Source organism: Trachypithecus francoisi, unplaced genomic scaffold (genome assembly GCF_009764315.1).
Source record: "Trachypithecus francoisi isolate TF-2019V2 unplaced genomic scaffold, Tfra_2.0 Lachesis_group18, whole genome shotgun sequence".
Taxonomy (NCBI): domain Eukaryota; kingdom Metazoa; phylum Chordata; class Mammalia; order Primates; family Cercopithecidae; genus Trachypithecus; species Trachypithecus francoisi.
The window spans coordinates 46167093-46187393 of record NW_022681463.1 but is presented as its reverse complement, the minus strand read 5'-3'; the positions used below and the strand labels follow the sequence as shown (position 1 = coordinate 46187393).

General features: G+C 37.1%; 1 protein-coding gene and 1 pseudogene across 2 annotated transcripts in view; both read right to left on the bottom strand.

Annotated features, from left to right (window-relative positions):
• The window catches only part of KLHL1 (kelch like family member 1), a 456085-nt gene that overhangs the window by 309608 nt on the left and 126176 nt on the right, over positions 1-20301 (bottom strand). The gene's annotated exons all lie outside the window — the stretch shown is intronic.
• Positions 7060-7162, bottom strand: LOC117063785 (annotated as a pseudogene).

The following is a 20301-nucleotide window of genomic DNA, read 5'->3' as shown; positions in this document are numbered from 1 at the left end:
GGCCATTCATGTTGCAAATTACAGAATTTCATTGTTTTTTATTGATGAATAATATTTCATTGTGTGGAATACTATTAAAGTAATATGCTCCAGGATATTACTTTATTACTAGTAATACTAATTACTAGTAATCGTGATTAATACTTATAGCGATTACTAGTAATAGTGATTAATAGTAATAGTGATTACTAGTAATAGTAATAGGATCTCCTGGAGGATATTACTTTAAGTAAAATAAACCAAGTACTGAAGGATTAATGTTACTATGTTCTCACTCATGTGTAGAATCTAAAGAAGTTGGTATCATATAAGTAAAGAGTAGAATAGTGTTTACCAGAGGATGAGGAGAATGTCGGGAGAGGAGAATGGGAAGAGATTGATCAACTGATACAAAGTTAGTCAGGAGGAATAAGTTCTGTTGTTCTGTTGCACAGTAGGGTGACTAAGTTAATAGTAATTTATTGCATATTTCAAAATAGAAAGAAGAGAGGTTTTTGAATGTTCTCATCACAAAGAAATGACAAATGTTTGACGTGATGCATATGTTAGTTGTCCTTATTTTATCATTGTATGTTGTATACATATATGGAAATATCACACCGTACTCCAGAAATATGTACAATTATGATGTATCAATTAAAAACAAAAAAAATTTGAATGTCAAGTGACTCTCACTTAATAGTTGATATTAAACCATTCTTACTTCAACATATAATTACCATAAATTTAGACAACTACACAAATTATATTCTGCTACTTGTTTTGTTCTTATAGAATGTTGCCAAAAAATGTTCAATTATGAAAATAAGATACATTGATGTTTGGTAAGAAATTTTGAATGTTATACAAATATGTATATTCAGAAAAATATTCTTCCTACCAAAGTTTTACTTACATAATTCTATACTCTTAGAGATGACTTAGTATTGGGGGGACAGGAAATCAAAGGAAAAGAAATTGAAGTGATGTTAAGATACTTGATGTGTTTAATAACCTAAACTTCTGACATACTTATTATTTGTAAACATCAATATTCAAAATTGATGAGATTCTAACTTAATGATTATTATAGTAGTGATATTTTCATAATAGGCAAGAAGTCTTTGTATTAGATATCCAACAGTAAATAATATTTTATGATAAATAACTGTACTTTTTTAGATCATGAATAACAAGATAAAAATATATGTTTATACATATATAGCTGTACACCAAACTATTTGAAATTATTATAAAATATTTCTCATATATCATCTAAAATACCATTTCCTTTAAAATATCTTAGTGTTTGCCAGAAATGAAACATATTTGCTCTATTCGAGTTCGCCATTCGCAACGTGTCTCTGACTACAATAAAAATACTAATTAAACCCATGGTATTACTTCTGTTCTCAAATAAACCAGAATACAGTAAAAAAGTAGTAATTTTCTTTTTAAGGCAGAAAGTCTTTGAGCTATGGATATTGCTGTATACATTCTCTGATTCAATAACAAAAGAAAACTATTTTCTTCTAGCAATCACTTTGGAGAGATAAACTCAGTAGAACCTCAAAACGGATACTGAAAATTACAAATGAACTTAATGTCCTTAATATTTTCAGCTATTCAATAAAAATCAGCTTTTTTCTGCCTTCCTGGTGAAGTATCACAAAATAAAAACATTTAAGTAACTTTAATCTAGGTCAAAGGAAAGAAAAAAGGAAGTGAAAAGGAAGGGAGGGTGGATTAAAGGGAATGAGGGAAGGAGGGACAGTGGAAGTAAAGAAGGTTGGAAGGAATGAAAGAAGGACTACTAAATAACTATTTTCCATTGTTATACCTAATGATAACAACTGTCATGATTTCTTACATTAAAGATTTGTTTTGAGCCGGGCGCGGTGGCTCAAGCCTGTAATCCCAGCACTTTGGGAGGCCGAGACGGGTGGATCACGAGGTCAGGAGATCGGGACCATCCTGGTCTACACGGTGAAACCCCGTCTCTACTAAAAAATACAAAAACTAGCCGGGCGAGGTGGCGGGCGCCTGTAGTCCCAGCTACTCGGGAGGCTGAGGCAGGAGAATGGCGTAAACCCGGGAGGTGGAGCTTGCAGTGAGCGGAGATCGCGGCACTGCACTCCAGCCTGGGCGACAGAGCTAGACTCCGTCTCAAAAAAAAAAAAAAAAAAAAAAAAAAAAAGATTTGTTTTGATTCTCTTTGAAATGTATATGAATGACTCTTAGATTAAAATATACAGATAAAATAGAAACATAAATATTTATAATATGGGTAATATACATATAGATATTTATACATGTATAGATATCCTTAATACAAAAGTTTCAGAATAATGGAACTAAAATAAAATATACTATGAAAAAATACATTAAGTAGAATAAACTGCTACTTACAAACAAGTACAAAGACTGTGTTTTATTTCAATTTTCTTTTTTTTTAATTTATTTTTTATTTTAGATTCAGTGGTACATGGTCAGGTTTGTTACAGAGGTGAACTTGTGACTCGAGGGTTTTGTGTATAGGTTATTTTGTCACCCAGGTACAAGCATAATACTAAATAGCACTTTTTTTTGTGGGGGGTGGAACCTCTCCTTCCTGCCACCCTACACCCTCAAGTTGGCCCCAGTGTCTATTGTTCTGTTTCTGTCCATGTGTCCGCATTACTCAGCTCCTACTTGTAAGTGAGAATATGTGGTGGTGGTGTTTGGTTTTCTCTTCCTGTGTTAGTTTGCTAAGAATAATGGCCTACAGTTCCATCCGTGTTCCTTCAAGGACATAATCTCTTTCTTTTTTAGGGTTGCATAGTATTCCATGGTGTGTGTGTACCACATTATCTTTAACTAGCCTATGGTTGTTAGGCATTTAGGTTGCCTCTATGTCTTTGCTATTGTGAATAGAGCTGCAATAAGCATATGCATACACATGTCTTTATGGTAGAATAATTCATATTCCTTTGGGTATATACTCAGTAGTGGAATTGCGGGGTTGAATGATAGTTCAGTTTTTAGTTATTTGAGGAATCACCACACTGTCTTCTACAATGGATGAAGTAATTTACACTCCCCATTAGGAGAGAATAAACATTCCCTTTCCTCTGCAACCTTGCTAGCATGTGTTATTTTTTGACTTTTTAGTAATAGCCATTCTGATTGGTGTGAGATAATATCTCATTGTGATATTTATTAGTATTTCTCTAATGATTAGTGATGTTGAACATTTTTTCATAAGGGTATTGGCTGCAAGTATGTCTTCATTTGCAAAGTGTCTTCATGTCTTTGCCCACTTTTTAATGGTGTTGTTTGCTTTTTGCATGTGTGTTTATGTTCCTTATAGATTGTGGATATTAGAGCTTTTGTCCTTTTGTCAGATGTATAATTTGCAAATATTTTCTCCAATTCTGTAGGCTGTTTGTTTTGTTGATAGCTTCTTTTGCTGTACAGAGGTTGTTTAATTAGATCTCATTTGTCAATTTTTGCTTTTGTTGAAATTGCTTTTAGCATTTTAATCGTAAGAGTTTCTATGTCCAAAATAGTATTTTCTAGGTTATCGTCCAGAATTTCTATAGCTTTATGCTTTACATTTAAGTCTTTAATCCACCTTGAGATGGTTTTTGTATATAGTGTAAGGAAGGGGCCCAGTGTCAGTTTTCTGCATGTAGCTATCCAGTTATTCCAGCACGGTTCATTGAATAGGGAGTCCTTTTCACTTTGCTTGTTTTTGTCACCTTTGTGAAAAATCGTGGTTGTAGGTATGTGGCTTTATTTCATGGCTCTATTCTGTTCCATTGGTCTATGTGTCTCTTTTTGTACTAGTACCATGTCGTTTTGCTTACTGTAGCATTGTAGTACAGCTTGAAGTCAGGCAATGTGATTCCTCTAGTTTGTTCTTTTTGCTTAGGATAGTTTTTGGTATTCGGGCTCCTTGGTTCCACATGAACTTGACAATTAGTTTTTTTAGTTCTGTGAAGAATATCATTGGTAGTTTGATGGGAATAGCATTGAATCTATAAATTGGTTTGGACAGTATGTTTTTTTTAATAATATTGATTCTTCCTATTCAAAGATATGAAATATTCTTCCATTTGTTTATGTAATTTATGATTTCCTTGAGGAGTGTTTTGTAATTCTCATTGTAGAGATCTTTCACCACCCTGATTAGCTGTATTTCTAGGTATTTTATTGGCAACTGTGAATGAGATAGCCTTCCTGATTTGACTTTTGGCATGGGTGCTGTTAGTGTATAGGAATGCTACTGATTTTTGTATATTGATTTTGTATTCTGAAGTTGCTTATAAGCTCAAGGAACTTTGAGGCAGAGGCTATGAGTTTTTCTAGATATCGAAATATGTAATTTGCAAATGGATAGTTTGACTTCCTCGCTTCCTATTTGGATGCCTTTTATTTCTTTCTCTTGACTGACTGCTCAGTCAGCAGAAACCCTACAAGCTAGAGGAGGAGATTTGAGGCCTATATTCAACATTTTTAAAGAAAATAAATTTCAACTAATAATTTCATATCTGGCCAAACTAAGCTTCATAAGCAAAGGATAAATAAGATCCTTTATAGACAAGCAAATGCCGAGGGAATTTGCTACCAACAGAACTGCCTTACAAGAGCTCCTGAAAGCAGCAGTAAAGATGGAAAGACCATTACCAGTCACTATGAAACACACTTAAGTACACAGACAGTGACCTTATAAAGCAACTACACAGGCAAGTCTGCATAATAACCAGCTAACAACACAATGCCTGGATAGAATCCACACATATCAATACTACCCTTGAATGTAAATGGGATAAACGTTCCAATTAAAAGGCAAAGAGTGGTAAGCTGGATATAAAAGCAAGAGCCAGGGCTATGCTCTCTTGAAGAGACCCATCTCATCTGCAATGACATGTATAGTCTCAAAATAAAGGGATGAAGAATAATCTACTAAGCAAATGGAAAACAGAAAAAAAAAAAAAAAAGGAATCGTAATCCTAATTTCAAACACAAAAGACTTTAAACCAACAAAGCTCAAACAAGGCAAAGAAAGGCATTACATAATGGTAAAGAGTTCAGTTGAACAAGAAGACCTAACTATCCTAATTCTATATGTGTCCAAATCAGGAGCAGTGATTCACAAAACAAGTTAATAGAGTCTTAGATTCACACATACTAATGATGGGAGACTTCAACACCCCACTGACAGTATTAGACAGATCATTGAGGCAGAAAATGAACAAAGAGATTCAGGACCTGAACTCAACACTTCACGAAATGGACCTAATAAACATTTCCAGAACTCTCCACTCAAAGATGACAGAATATATACTTTTTGTTGCCACATGGTACATGCTCTAAAGTCAACCACGCAATTGGACATAAAAGAACCCTCAACAAACTCAAAAAAACTGAAATCATACCAACCACTCTCTCGGACCACAGAACATTAAAATAGAAATGAAAGTCAAGAATATTGCTCAAAATCATACAATTACATGGATATTGAACAACATGCTTCTGAAAGATTCTTGAGTAAATTAGGAAATTAAAACAGAAATGAAGAAGTTATTTGAAAGTAATGAGAATAAAGATACAACATACTAGAATCTCTGGAACACAGCTAAGGCATTGTTAACAGGAAAATTTATAGCACTAAGCATCCATATGTAAAAGTTAGAAAGATCTCAAATTAACAACCTAACATCACAACTAGGAGAACTACAAAAACAAGAGCAACCCAACCCAAAGGCTAGTGGAAGACAAGAAACAACCCAAATCAGAGATGAACTGAAGAATATAGACACACACACACACACACACACACACACACGAAATAAAAAGCATACAAAAGAACAGATCTAGGAGTTGGTTCTTTGAAAACAACAACAACAACAACAACAACAACAAACTGCTAGCTAGACTACTAAAGAACAAAAGAGAGAAGATCCAAATAAACGCAATCAGAAATGACACAAGAGACACTTGCACTGACCCCAATAAATACAAATAACCATTAGAGACTACTATGAACATCTGTATGCGCACAAACTAGAAAAGGTAGAAAAAATGGATAAACTCCTGGACATACACATTGACTGAATCCCTGAACAGACCAATAATGAGCTCTGAAATTGAGTCAGTAATAAATAGCCTACCAACCAAAAAAAAAAAAAAAAAAAAAAAAAATCCTGGGACCAGATGGATTCATAGCCAAATTCTATCAGATGTGCAAAGATGAATATTTCTACTGAAGCTATTCCAAAAAAATTGAGGTAGAGAGACTCCTCCTCAACTCATTCTAGGAAGTCACTCAGGTGAGAGCCAGAGGTAAACATGATAGGAGAATTTATCATTATAAAGAAAAGGTCATTTTAAATATGGATTATTTTAAATTATTTTACCCACTTCTGCACAAAATGTACTTTCCATTTTGTTAATTTTAAAGCTATAGTTCTTGAAGTTGTCCCTGAACATCAACATCACCTGTGAACTTGCTAGGAATGCAAAGTCCTAGGTACCACCTCAGACCTACTGAATCAAGCCCTCTAGGAGGTTCTGTTGGATGCTCAAGTTTGAGAATCACTGACACAGAATATTAATATATGTCCTGGCCAGAAACTTTGAAATCTATTGAAACACTTCATTTTACTAAATTATTTTAAATTTATGTTATTTTATAATTTAAATATCTGTGTCATTTTTTTTTTCTAATAATCCATTCAGTTTAATTCACCACAAATGTATTGAGTGCCTACTCTCAGGGCTGACATTCTAGGACTGAAAGATCGAAAGAGAAACACAAGAACTAACTGGTAAGTGCTGACATAATATAATAATTTGGGCTCTGAATCAAGAAAGGAAGCGGAACCACCTGAATTTGTACACAGATTGTGTAAATAGAAAGAGGGCTGTGTGGAGAAATATGTGCCTCAGCTAGATTTAGAGTATAAGTGGATGGTTGATGTTATCACAATCTACTTTGTAGATGAGGAGACCAAAACTCAAAAGACCAAAAAAAATCATATGAGACCATAAAACTAGAAAATAATTAGTCTGGAATTCAAGTCAATACTTCTGGATACAGATTGATCCTTTATCTTTCCTTATTTTACTTGATCATTCCAAAAGGTAAAGAAACCAGCTAATAACAAACTATAGAAATGATCCCTGAAAGTATAGTCTTATAAAGGATGAGTTTATACCCTTTGTAGGGACATGCATGCAGCTGGAAAACATAATTCTCAGTAAACTATTGCAAGAACAGAAAACCAAACACCGCATGTTCTCAACCATAGGTGGGAATTGAACAATGTGAACGCTTGGACACAGGAAGGGGAACATCACACACCAGGCCCTGTCGTGAGGTGGGGGAAGCAGGGAGGGATAGATTTAGGAGATATACCTAATGTAAATGACGAGCTAATGGGTGCAGCACACCAACATGGCGCATATATACATATGTAACAAACCTGCACGTTGTGCACATGTACCCTAGAACTTAAAGTAATGATAATAATAATAATAATAAAATAAACCAGCTAAAGGAATATTATTAGTGAAAGGCTGAACCAAGAACTACATTTAGACTACCTCATTCTTATACTAAAGCTCTTCCTTTGATCCAATATGTCATTGAAAGACAACTCACAAAATAAGATATAAAATGAATTACTTAAATAAATTAGTGAAGAAAGGCATATAGTCAATATGAGATAATATGTTTTTATTTTTTTACTCTATAAGTTTGCTGCAGAGGGAAAAAAAACACATATCTTTCTTAGAGTTTCAGTAATTCAGCTGAAATTTTAAAATAATATTGATTAGTAAATCATCTCAGAAAAAAAATAAACTGTCATTAGCAGACCTATTTTTAGTGGCAACTACCACTATTTATTTGCCGATGTATACATATATACTTTTTCAATCTTATATTGAATGAATGTCATGTTGGACCCCTATTGACTTCAATAGGAATAACACTACGTTCTAGAGGCTGAAGAAGAAAAAGAGACCGAGAATCAATGAATGATATAGGGTTTATCGAGGGGAACTTACAAGCAAGAATGGTCCAGTAGTAGGGAGATATATAGCAGAACCACCAATGCTTGTAAACAGCATGCAGTTTACATAGCATTTTCACTTAGCACTCTTCACCTAATAATCTCCACCTGGCAACTTTCATTTAACACCAAAGGTAGGGCCTTCATCCCCTGTACAGCCTGCATTCCATGGGATTGGATGGGGTTCCTCATAGATAAGGAATAAATCTCCAGGTTGGTCACTCCTGGATTCTTTAGCTCAGGACTCTAAACACATGTCTGAACAACGAAGAATGAAAAAGAGGTTGGTGTATTATTTTTCCCATTCCCTTACTCATATGGCACTTTCTCTTCATATATTCCTCCAAGAGCTAGTCCGTCCAACACAGTCACTCATGTTGCCATGCTGACTGTGAATTCCAGGTATATCATTTCTTCCCCTTCTCCCTTCAGGCCTAGAAGTAGTAATGGACTCCACTTTTCTCAACTGGATGCCTTATTATTTAATTTGTTTCCCAAATACTGCAATACCTAGGTAAAGAATTTCTTCATTCATTATGTTCAATGGAAACAACCATGATGAATTTCCTCAGTGTAAATACGTTTTCCGATTTGAGTGTTTGGTACTAGGGATGACCCCAAGACACCGACATCAGAATGGGAATTTGAAAGCCTAACATGTTTGAGAAATATAGAGATCACATTTATTCAAAATATCCAGAGTAGAGACATGGAATATAGAGCTGATCAAAGACAAAGATGTGGGTCATTAACTAGATGTTTTAAATAATGCTTTATCAATAATGGAAGTTATAAAGAGTATAGGCTGGGCTTGAGAATGTACAAAGGATCAATGAAAAGCTTCAGGCCTATGATTCCAAACTCAAGGCACGGATAAAGAACTGGGAAGCTTTTATGACCTAAAATATATTTTATCTCTAGTAGCATCAGGACAAACACATGGAAGAATCCCGTCCTAAATCTAATTGTGATATACAACATAATACCTGTTTACTACACAAGATCATAAAAGTATGCTATGAATGAGGCCTGGTTGGGTAGGAGTGGAGCTCTGAGACTTGGAGACAATTAGAGAGCATGATCAAAGCCAAGAAACTTGAACTTTTTCCTTAAGTCTTCTTTGATTGCAGAAGCATCACCTCCCCCAATAAGGAAACCTGCCTACTCTTGAAGCAAATCTCTTCAAAATCCTCACCAGGATTTTACCAGGAGCAGATGCTTTGCAATATGATGCCTATTTTTCCTTAGGACCTGTCCTCCCATGCTTTATTATCTCCAGGTTTACTCCTTCTATTTAGGCCCAAAGGGAAAATCACAAGTTCTGTACTTGCAAGATATATCACACATCAAATAAATTATAATATTTTACTAATACATATGGAAAAACACCTTGGGAATACCTATAGGAAAAGATTCGAAGGGTGTCAGATTAAGGTTGAACTGGGTGAAATGAATTGATATGATTCTATTTACAAAGAATCCAGAGGTGAGGATCTAAATCTTTTAGGGGTTAATGTAAGCCTCTATTAATAGGAGTTCTAGAATCTGTAATGCTAATATTTCCCAGGAATACTGTAGAGGATTTTTTTTTAAGTAGTAATATATATGGCAATTATGCAGTGAATCTATCAAGGCCAAACCATTATGACATTTTAAGACATTCACTGACAAGAAAACCTATAGTGAACTTTTAAAGCTCTCTGCTAAGCAAACTATAGACTCTGATGACAGTACTGAATTGAGCTCTTTGGTATCTGTTATCAACATTGTACCAAAGACAATGCAGACACTAGTGTCACTACAGATCCCTGCCAGTAGCCCAGTTAAGCTGGTCACCTTTTAAGGATAAAGACAGTTTTATTGTAATACAGCTGCATTCATTTGATTACGCATTATCTAGTTTTGGTTTCTTTTCACAACAACAAAGTCAAGTGATTATGACAGAGACCATATACCCCATACTCCCAAAGACTGCTCTATTATTTACTATCTGGTATTTTACCCCAAAAAAGTTTGGTGGCTCCGGTTATGATTCTAAGGGTAGAGTGTTGATTTACGAGTGTACATACAACTCTGGTGGTAAAAAAATTGATCATGAGGTATGAATGTATGAAGGTATCATGTATGAAACAGTTGAGCAGTCCACTGAGTTATTACTTTGTCTATTTAATTAGAAAATATACAGATCTTTTGTGTAGAAATCTGCATTGAGTCATCATATATTATTATGCTCTCTCTCTGCAAGTTATTTTAGTTAAATTAGTTCAGAAATTCAGAGGCTTCACTGATTGTAAGGCTGGACTCTTTAAGAAAGAATGTTGTAAAATTGCTGCAGATCCATAATGGAAATATTTATCCATGCTTTTTGCAAGCATTAGATATTGGAAAATGAAAAATACCAAAAACACTCCAGTTGTTATTAAATATGATCCCTGAATTGAAGTAAGTACCTCACAATCCTATAATGCCACAATATCCACCAGACAGAGACTAAAACTTTGAAAGCCAGGTAATAAATTTTGTATTTGCTCACATCCATACTCTGGTGTGTTCCACTAGATGGACGGGCTAAATTTAGTTATTCAGTCTCAGAATGCATAGTTGGAAAAGATATATTCAGAAACTGTCACAGTTCTCATATTGAGGTCTTGATTCACACAGAGTCAGGTGTATTAAGAAAAAATGTGTCAGTTGAACTATCACCAGGCACCTAACACAGTGATACACAAAAAGCTATACTGCATTCCTAAGGAATTTTCAGATATCATCATCACATTCAAAACTTGAAATAGGCCAGATGCAGTAGCTCATGCCTGTAATCCCAGCACTTTGGGAAGTCAATGCGTGTGGATCACGAGGTCAGGAGATTAAGACCATCCTGGCCAACATGGCAAAACTCCGTCTCTACTAAAAATACAAAAATTAGCTGTGCGTGGTAGCACGTCCCTATAATCCCAGCTACTCAGGAGGCTGAGGCAGGAGAATCGCTTGAACCAGGTAGTAAGAGGTTGCCGTGAGCCAAGATCGTACCACTGCACTTCAGCATGGTGATAGAGCGAGACTCCGTTTAAAATAAAAACAAAAATAAATTAAAAAATTGAAATATTAAAGAGTAGAGATTCCATTATATTACAAATTAATTTATTTGGAAGATAAAAATGCCAGATGGATTTCAGACAATAACTAGATTATCACTAATATAATCAGGCAATGAAGATAATTGAAGCTGATACTCCAGATGTGATATTTTTATATCAGAAAATCCACATATCCCATGAAACTTAGTATGAAGCTGTCAACTTCCCATAACACTTTGTAAGAAAAGCAACATTATTAGGGAAATCCAAACTTGTTTATGTTCTGCTAAAGGGGAGAAAAGCTTCACTTCAATGTTTTGCTACAGAAGAATCACAACTCTCCTTTTCCATATACTTAGGAAGAACTTTAATTACCTTGATAATGTATATACCAACACACTTTTCCATATGTGATATTGTGATTATTAAATGTAGAGGGCAAAAAACAGCCAGTATGCTAGATGTCTTCATTGTCAGAGGGTAGGAGATAAATCTTACAAACTTTAAGTGGCCTATGACATTAGCGAAAATAAGTATACAAGTTTGACTGTGCTAAGAAATTGCCTTGAAAAGTTCTTATTTTATTCTTTTTTTTTGGCTGGCACAATGACTCATGCCTGTAATCCCAGCACTTTGGAAGGCAAAGGTGGGTGGATCAGCTGAGGTCAGTTCGAGACCAACCTGGTCAACATGGTGAAACCCCGTCTCTACTAAAAGTACAAAAATTAGCTGGATGTGGTGGTGCATGTCTGTAGTCCCAGCTACTCTGGAGGTTGAGGCATGAGAATCACTTGGAACTGGTAGGCAGAGGTTAAAGTGAGTCAATATCAAGCCTCTGCACTCCAGCCTGGGCTACAGAGTGAGACTTTGTCTGAAAAATAAATGAATAAGTAATACAATTAATTTTTATTTTATTCAATTTTTTTTCTTTTTTATTTTTAATTAATCAGTTAATATTTTGGTAAAAATATTCAAGGTGAGATATATCTTTCATCAAATTTTTGAATGCACAGTGCAGTATTTGGTAACTATAGGCACGATGTTGCACAGCAGACGTCTAGAACATGTTCACCTTGCATAACTAAATACTTATGTCCATTAAACAGCTACTTCTTGTTTTTCTCTCCCTTCTGGCCACTGGAAGTCACCACTTTACTCTCTGTTTCTATTAATATAAATAATATTATTTATATTACATACACACATAATATAAATAATATTTATATTACATAAACACATTACATATTATATAAACATATTTACATTGTATTAATGTAAATATATAAATGTATAACATAATATGAAATATAATAATATATCATTTCTTTTATACACATATCACACATTCTTTTTATATATACATATATATATATCACATATTCTTTATTTATTACTCTGTCAATAAACCTTTAGGTTGTTTCCATATCTTGACTACTGAAGATAATACTGCAATATACATAGGAGTGCATATGTCTCTTCAAGATCCTGATTTCAGTTCTTTCGGATATATACACAGAAGTGGAATCATTGAATTGCATGCTAGTTCTACTTTAATGTTGCGAAGAACTGCAATATTGTTTTCTATGGTGATTGCACAATTTTACACTAAGAAAAAGGCATACGTTTTGGTAGGTCCTTTTATTGAAGACATTGCCTGTAAAATGTAAGTGTTCTCCATCCACCAATTTACAGATAAACTCACTGGTCTACAAGTTTCGCCTCACGTCCAAAGCAAGAGAAGCCTCTGCTTTAGGTCTGAGGTTTTGGACACGGTGTTCTGCGACTTTGGCCTTAGGAGACAGAAGATCAAATAGTAGTAGAAATATTAATGACTAAAAGGAATGATCTATTGATTCTCTAGCTAGTCCAATTGAAGATTTAGAGCCCAGAAAGCCATTGTATGGAAGCACAATTATACTTTAACTTCCAATAAACATTCTCTATCTGAGAGTCATCTCCTAATAGAGAATGGGGACTAGGAATCAACTGTGAACCCATTAACTGACTATGCCTCTCAAAAATCATAAAATAAATTATGTACATAACCATTCCATCATTACACACAAATGGTATATCTGAAAAAGAGTGAACAGGTCTAGAAGTAAATCACATGGAAATGTTACTTAATGCCCTTGGTACTTATTTCTGCTGTTGCATCACATCTAACTCAATCAATAAACTAGTACTTTAATTAGTTTGCTATTAATACTAATGGATAACTATAGACTTATCGACTTTATTTTTTTCTATTTATTTATTTATTTTTTATTATTATTATACTTTAAGTTCTAGGGTACATGTGCATAACGTGCAGGTTTGTTACATATGTATACTTGTGCCATGTTGGTGTGCTGCACCCATCAACTCGTCAGCACCCATCAACTCGTCATTTATATCAGGTATAACTCCAAATGCAATCCCTCCCCCTTCCCCCCTCTCCATGATAGGCCCCAGTGTGTGATGTTCCCCTTTCCGAGTCCAAGTGATCTCATTGTTCAGTTCCCACCTATGAGTGAGAACATGTGGTGTTTGGTTTTCTGTTCTTGTGATAGTTTGCTAAGAATGATGGTTTCCAGCTGCATCCATGTCCCTACAAAGGACACAAACTCATCCCTTTTTATGGCTGCATAATATTCCATGGTGTATATGTGCCACATTTTCTTAATCCAGTCTGTCACAGATGGACATTTGGGTTGATTCCAAGTCTTTGCTATTGTGAATAGTGCCACAATAAACTTACGTGTGCATGTGTCTTTATAGCAGCATGATTTGTAATCCTTTGGGTATACACCCAGTAATGGGATGGCTGGGTCATATGGTACTTCTAGTTCTAGATCCTTGAGGAATCGCCATACTGTTTTCCATAATGGTTGAACTAGTTTACAATCCCACCAACAGTGTAAAAGTATTCCTATTTTTCCACATCCTCTCCAGCACCTGTTGTTTCCTGACTTTTTAATGATTGCCATTCTAACTGGTGTGAGATGGTATCTCATTGTGATTTTGATTTGCATTTCTCTGATGGCGAGTGATGATGAGCATTTTTTCATGTGTTTGTTGGCTGTATGAATGTCTTCTTTTGAGAAATGTCTGTTCATATCCTTTGCCCACTTTTTGATGGGGTTGTTTGTTTTTTTCTTGTAAATTTCTTTGAGTTCTTTGTAGGTTCTGGATATTAGCCCTTTGTCAGATGACTAGATTGCAAAAATTTTCTCCCATTCTGTAGGTTGCCTGTTCACTCTGATGGTAGCTTCTTTTGCTGTGCAGAAGCTCTTTAGTTTAATTAGATCCCATTTGTCAATTTTGACTTTTGCTGCCATTGCTTTTGGTGTTTTAGACATGAAGTCCTTGCCCATGCCTATGTCCTGAATGGTACTACCTAGGTTTTCTTCTAGGGTTTTTATGCTACTAGGTCTAACATTTAAGTCTCTAATCCATCTTGAATTAATCTTCGTATAAGGAGTAAGGAAAGGATCCAGTTTCAGCTTTCTACTTATGGCTAGCCAATTTTCCCAGCACCATTTATTGAATAGGGAATCCTTTCCCCATTTCTTGTTTCTCTCAGGTTTGTCCAAGATCAGATGGCTGTAGATGTGTGGTATTATTTCTGAGGGCTCTGTTCTGTTCCATTGGTCTATATCTCTGTTTTGGTACCAGTACCATGCTGTTTTGGTTACTGTAGCCTTGTAGTATAGTTTGAAGTCAGGTAGCGTGACGCCTCCAGCTTTGTTCTTTTGACTTAGGATTGTCTTGGCAATACGGGCTCTTTTTTGGTTCCATATGAACTTTAAAACAGTTTTTTCCAATTCTGTGAAGAAAGTCATTGGTAGCTTAATGGGGATGGCATTGAATCTATAAATGACCTTGGGCAGTACGGCCATTTTCACAATTTTGATTCTTCCTATCCATGAACATGATATGTTCTTCCATTTGTCTGTGTCCTCTTTTATTTCACTGAGCAGTGGTTTGTAGGTTTCCTTGAAGAGGTCCTTTACATCCCTTGTAAGTTGGATTCCCAGGTATTTTATTCTCTTTGAGACAATTGTGAATGGAAGTTCATTCATGATTTGGCTCTCTGCTTGTCTGTTACTGGTGTATAAGAATGCTTGTGATTTTTGCACATTAATTTTGTATCCTGAGACTGCTGAAGTTGCATATCAGCTTAAGGAGATTTTGGTCTGAGACAATGGGGTTTTCTAAATATACAATCATGTCATCTGCAAACAGGGACAATTTGACTTCTTCTTTTCCTAACTGAATACCCTTGATTTCTTTCTCTTGCCTGATTGCCCTAGCCAGAACTTCCAACACTATGTTGAATAGGAGTGGTGAGAGAGGGCATCCCTGTCTTGTGCCAGTTTTCAAAGGGAATTTCTCCAGTTTTTGCCCATTCATTACGATGTTGGCTGTGGGTTTGTCATAAATAGCTCTTATTATTTTGAGGTACGTTCCATCAATGCCGAATTTACTGAGCGTTTTTAGCATGAAGGGCTGTTGAATTTTGTCAAAAGCCTTTTCTGCATCTATTGAGATAATCATGTGGTTCTTGTCTTTGGTTCTGTTTATATGCTGGATTACGTTTATTGATTTGCGAATGTTGAACCAGCCTTGCATCACAGGGATGAAGCCCACTTGATCATGGTGGATAAGCTTTTTGATGAGCTGCTTAATCTGGTTTGCCAGTATTTTATTGAGGATTTTTGCATCGATGTTCATCAGGGATATTGGTCTAAAATTCTCTTTTTTTGTGTGTGTCTCTGCCAGGCTTTGGTATCAGGATGATGTTGGCCTCATAAAATGATTAGGGAGGATTCTCTCTTTTTTTATTGATTGGAATAGTTTCAGAAGGAATGGTACCAGCTCCTCCTTGTACCTCTGGTACAATTCAGCTGTGAATCCATCTCATCCTGGACTTTTTTTGGTGGGTAGGATATTAATTATTTCCTCAATTTCAGAGTCTGCTATTGGTCTATTCAGGTATTCAATTTCTTCCTGGCTTAGTCTTGGAAGAGTGTAAGTGTCCAGGAAATTATCCATTTCTTCTAGATTTTCTAGTTTATTTGCGTAGAGGTGTTTATAGTATTCTCTGATGGTAGTTTGTATTTCTGTGGGGTCGGTGGTGATATCCCCTTTATCTTTTTTATTGCATCTATTTGATTCTTCTCTCTTTTCTTCTTTATTAGTCTTGCTAGTGGTCTATTTTGTTGATCTTTTCAAAAAACCAACTCCTGGATTCATTGATTTTTTGGAGGGTTTTTTGTGTCTCTATCTCCTTCAGTTCTGCTCTGATCTTAGTTATTTTTTTTTTTTGAGGCGGAGTCTCGCTCTGTCGCCCGGACTGGAGTGCAGTGGCCGGATCTCAGCTCACTGCAAGCTCCGCCTCCCGGGTTTACGCCATTCTCCTGCCTCAGCCTCCGGAGTAGCTGGGACTACAGGCGCCCGCCACGTCGCCCGGCTAGTTTTTTGTATTTTTTAGTAGAGGCGGGGTTTCACCGTGTTAGCCAGGATAGTCTCGATCTCCTGACCTCGGGATCCGCCCGTCTTGGCCTCCCAAAGTGCTGGATTACAGGCTTGAGCCACCGCGCCCGGCCGATCTTAGTTATTTCTTGCATTCTGCTAGCTTTTGAATGTGTTTGCTCTTGCTTCTCTAGTTCTTTTAATTGTGATATTAGAGTGTCAATTTTAGATCTTTCCTGCTTTCTCTTGTAGGCATTTAGTGCTATAAATTTCCCTCTACACACTGCTTTAAATGTGTCCCATAGATTCTGGTATGTTGTATCTTTGTTCTCATTGGTTTCAAAGAACATCTTTATTTCTGCCTTCATTTCGTTATGTACCCAGTAGTCATTCAGGAGCAGGTTGTTCAGTTTCCATGTAGTTGAGCGGTTTTGATTGAGTTCCTTAATTCTGAGTTCTAGTTTGATTGCACTGTGGTCTGAGAGACAGTTTGTTATAATTTCTGTTCTTGTGCATTTGCTGAGGAGTGCTTTACATCCAATGATGTGGTCAATTTTGGAATAAGTGTGATGTGGTGCTGAGAAGAATGTATATTCTGTTGATATGGGGTGGAGAGTTCTATAGATGTCTATTAGGTCTGCTTGCTGCAGAGATGAGTTCAATTCCTGGATATCCTTGTTAACTTTCTGTCTCGTTGATCTGTCTAATGTTGACAGTGGGGTGTTGAAGTCTCCCATTTTTATTGTATGGGAGTCTAAGTCTCTTTGTGAGTCTCTAAGGACTTGCTTTCTGAATCTGTGTGCTCCTGTATTGGGTGCATATATATTTAGGATAGTTAGCTCTTCCTGTTGAATTGATCCCTTTACCATTATGTAATGGCCTTCTTTGTCTCTTTTGATCTTTGATGGTTTAAAGTCTGTTTTATCAGAGACTAGGATTGCAACCCCTGCTTTTTTTGTTCTCCATTTGCTTGGTAGATCTTCCTCCATCCCTTTATTTTGAGCCTATGTATGTCTCTGCATGTGAGATGGGTCTCCTGAATACAGCAGACTGATGGGTCTTGACTCTTTATCCAGTTTGCCACTCTGTGTCTTTTAATTGGAGCATTTAGTCCATTTACATTTAAGGTCAGTGTTGTTATGTGTGAACTTGATCCTGCTATTATGATATTAACTGGTTATTTTGGTCATTAGTTGATGCAGTTTCTTCCTAGCCTTGATGGTCTTTACATTTTGGCATGTTTTTGCAATGGCTGGTACCAGTTGTTCCTTTCCATGTTTAGTGCTTCCTTCAGGGTCTCTTGTAAGGCAGGCCTGGTGGTGACAAAATCTCGAAGCATTTGCTTATCTGTAAAGGATTTTAGTTCTCCTTCACTTATGAAACTTAGTTTGGCTGGATATGCAATTCTGAGTTGAAAATTCTTTTCTTTAAGAATGTTGAATATTGGCCCCCACTCTCTTCTGGCTTGGAGAGTTTCTGCCGAGAGATCTGCTGTTAGTCTGATGGGCTTCCCTTTGTGGGTAACCCGACCTTTCTGTCTGGCTGCCCTTAAGATTTTTTCCTTCATTTCAACTTTGTTGAATCTGGCAATTATGTGTCTTGGAGTTGCTCTTCTGGAGGAGTATCTTTGTGGCGTTCTCTGTATTTCCTGAATTTGAATGTTGGCCTGCCCTACTAGGTTGGGGAAGTTCTCCTGGATGATATCCTGAAGAGTGTTTTCCAACTTGGTTCCATTTTCCACCTCACTTTCAGGCACCCCAATCAGACGTAGATTTGGTCTTTTTACGTAATCCCATACTTCTTGCAGGCTTTGTTCATTTCTTTTTCTTCTTTTTTCTTTTGGTTTCTCTTCTCACTTCATTTCATTCATTTGATCCTCAATCACTGGTACTCTTTCTTCCAGTTGATCGAGTCAGTTACTGAAGCTTGTGCATTTGTCACGTATTTCTCATGTCATGGTTTTCATCTCTGTCATTTTGTTTATGACCTTCTCTGCAATAATTATTCTAGGTATCAATTCTTCCACTCTTTTTTCAAGATTTGTAGTTTCTTTGCGCTGGGTACTTAATTCCTCCTTTAGCTCTGAGAAGTTTGATGGACTGAAGCCTTCTTCTCTCATCTTGTCAAAGTCATTCTCCGTCCAGCTTTGATCCATTGCTGGCAATGAGCTGTGCTCCTTTGCAGGGGGAGATGTGCTCTTATTTTTTGAATTTCCAGCTTTTCTGCCCTGCTTTTTCCCCATCTTTGTGGTTTTATCTGCCTCTGGTCTTTGATGATGGTGATGTACTGATGGGGTTTTGGTGTAGGTGTCCTTCCTGTTTGACAGTTTTCCTTTTAACAGTCAGGATCCTCAACTGTAGGTCTGTTGGAGATTGCTTGAGGTCCACTCCAGACCCTGTTTGCCTGGGTATCAGCAGCAGAGGCTGCAGAAGATAGATTATTGCTGAACAGTGGGTGTACCTGTCTGATTCTTGCTTTGGAAGCTTCCTCTCAGGGGTGTACTCCACCGTGTGAGGTGTGAGGTGTCAGTCTGCCCCTAGTGGGGGATGTCTCCCAGTTAAGCTACTCAGGGGTCAGGGACCCACTTGAGCAGGCAGTCTGTCCGTTCTCAGATCTCAACCTCCGTGTTGGGAGATCCACTGTTCTCTTCAAAGCTGTCAGACAGAGTCGTTTGCATCTGCAGAGGTTTCTGCTGCTTTTTGTTGCTGTTTTTGTTGTTGTAGTTTAGCTGTGCCCTGTCCCCAGAGGTGAAGTCTACAGAGACAGGCAGGCTTCCTTGAGCTGCTGTGAGCTCCACCCAGTTCGAGCTTCCCAGCGGCTTTGTTTACCTACTTAAGCCTCAGTAATGGCGGGTGCCCCTCCCCCGGCTTCGCTGCCCTGCGGTTCGATCATGGACTGCTGTGCTAACAATGAGGGAGGCTCTGTGGGCGTGGGACCCTCCCAGCCACGTGTGGGATATAATTTCCTGGTGTACCCTTTGGCTTAAAGCACAGTATTGGGGTGGGATTTACCCGATTTTCCCGGTGTTGTGTGTCTCAGTTCCCCTGGCTAGGAAAAGGGATTCCCTTCCCCCTTGTGCTTCCCAGGTGAGGCGATGCCTCGCCCTGCTTCAGCTCTCGCTGGTCAGGCTCCAGCAGCTGACCAGCACCGACTGTCTGGCACTCCCTAGTGAGATGAACCCAGTACCTGAGTTGAAAATGCAGAAATCACCGGTCTTCTGTGTCACTTGAGCTGGGAGTTGCAGACTGGAGCTGTTCCTATTCAGCCGTCTTGCTCTGCCCTCGACTTATCGACTTTAAACAACTAATTTTTGTAGGCCAGTAGTTCAGAAATCGGTTCTCTGATGGCTTGGGTTCTCTGATCATAGCCTCAGAAGGCTGCAATAAAGTTGTTGGCCAGACTACATTCTAGTCTGAAGTCTCGCGAAACAATATGCACCCAAGCACACCCAGTTTTTGGAAAAGTAATTTTCGTGTGTCTCTAGAACTAAGGACTCTGGCTTTTTAGTGGCTTTCATTTGCAGGATGCTTTGAATTCCCACATGATGTCTTCAGGTCTTGGATGACACTCTCATCCACACTTCTAGAGGTCCTAGAGGTCACTGACACTTCTTTTCTACATAGACTTCCTGAACATGGCTGTTTTCTCCATCAAGTAAGCACAGAGGATCTCTAGAGTGAGTGAGTCTAATAACAAGATGTATTCTGTACATGTATTATGTAATGTAA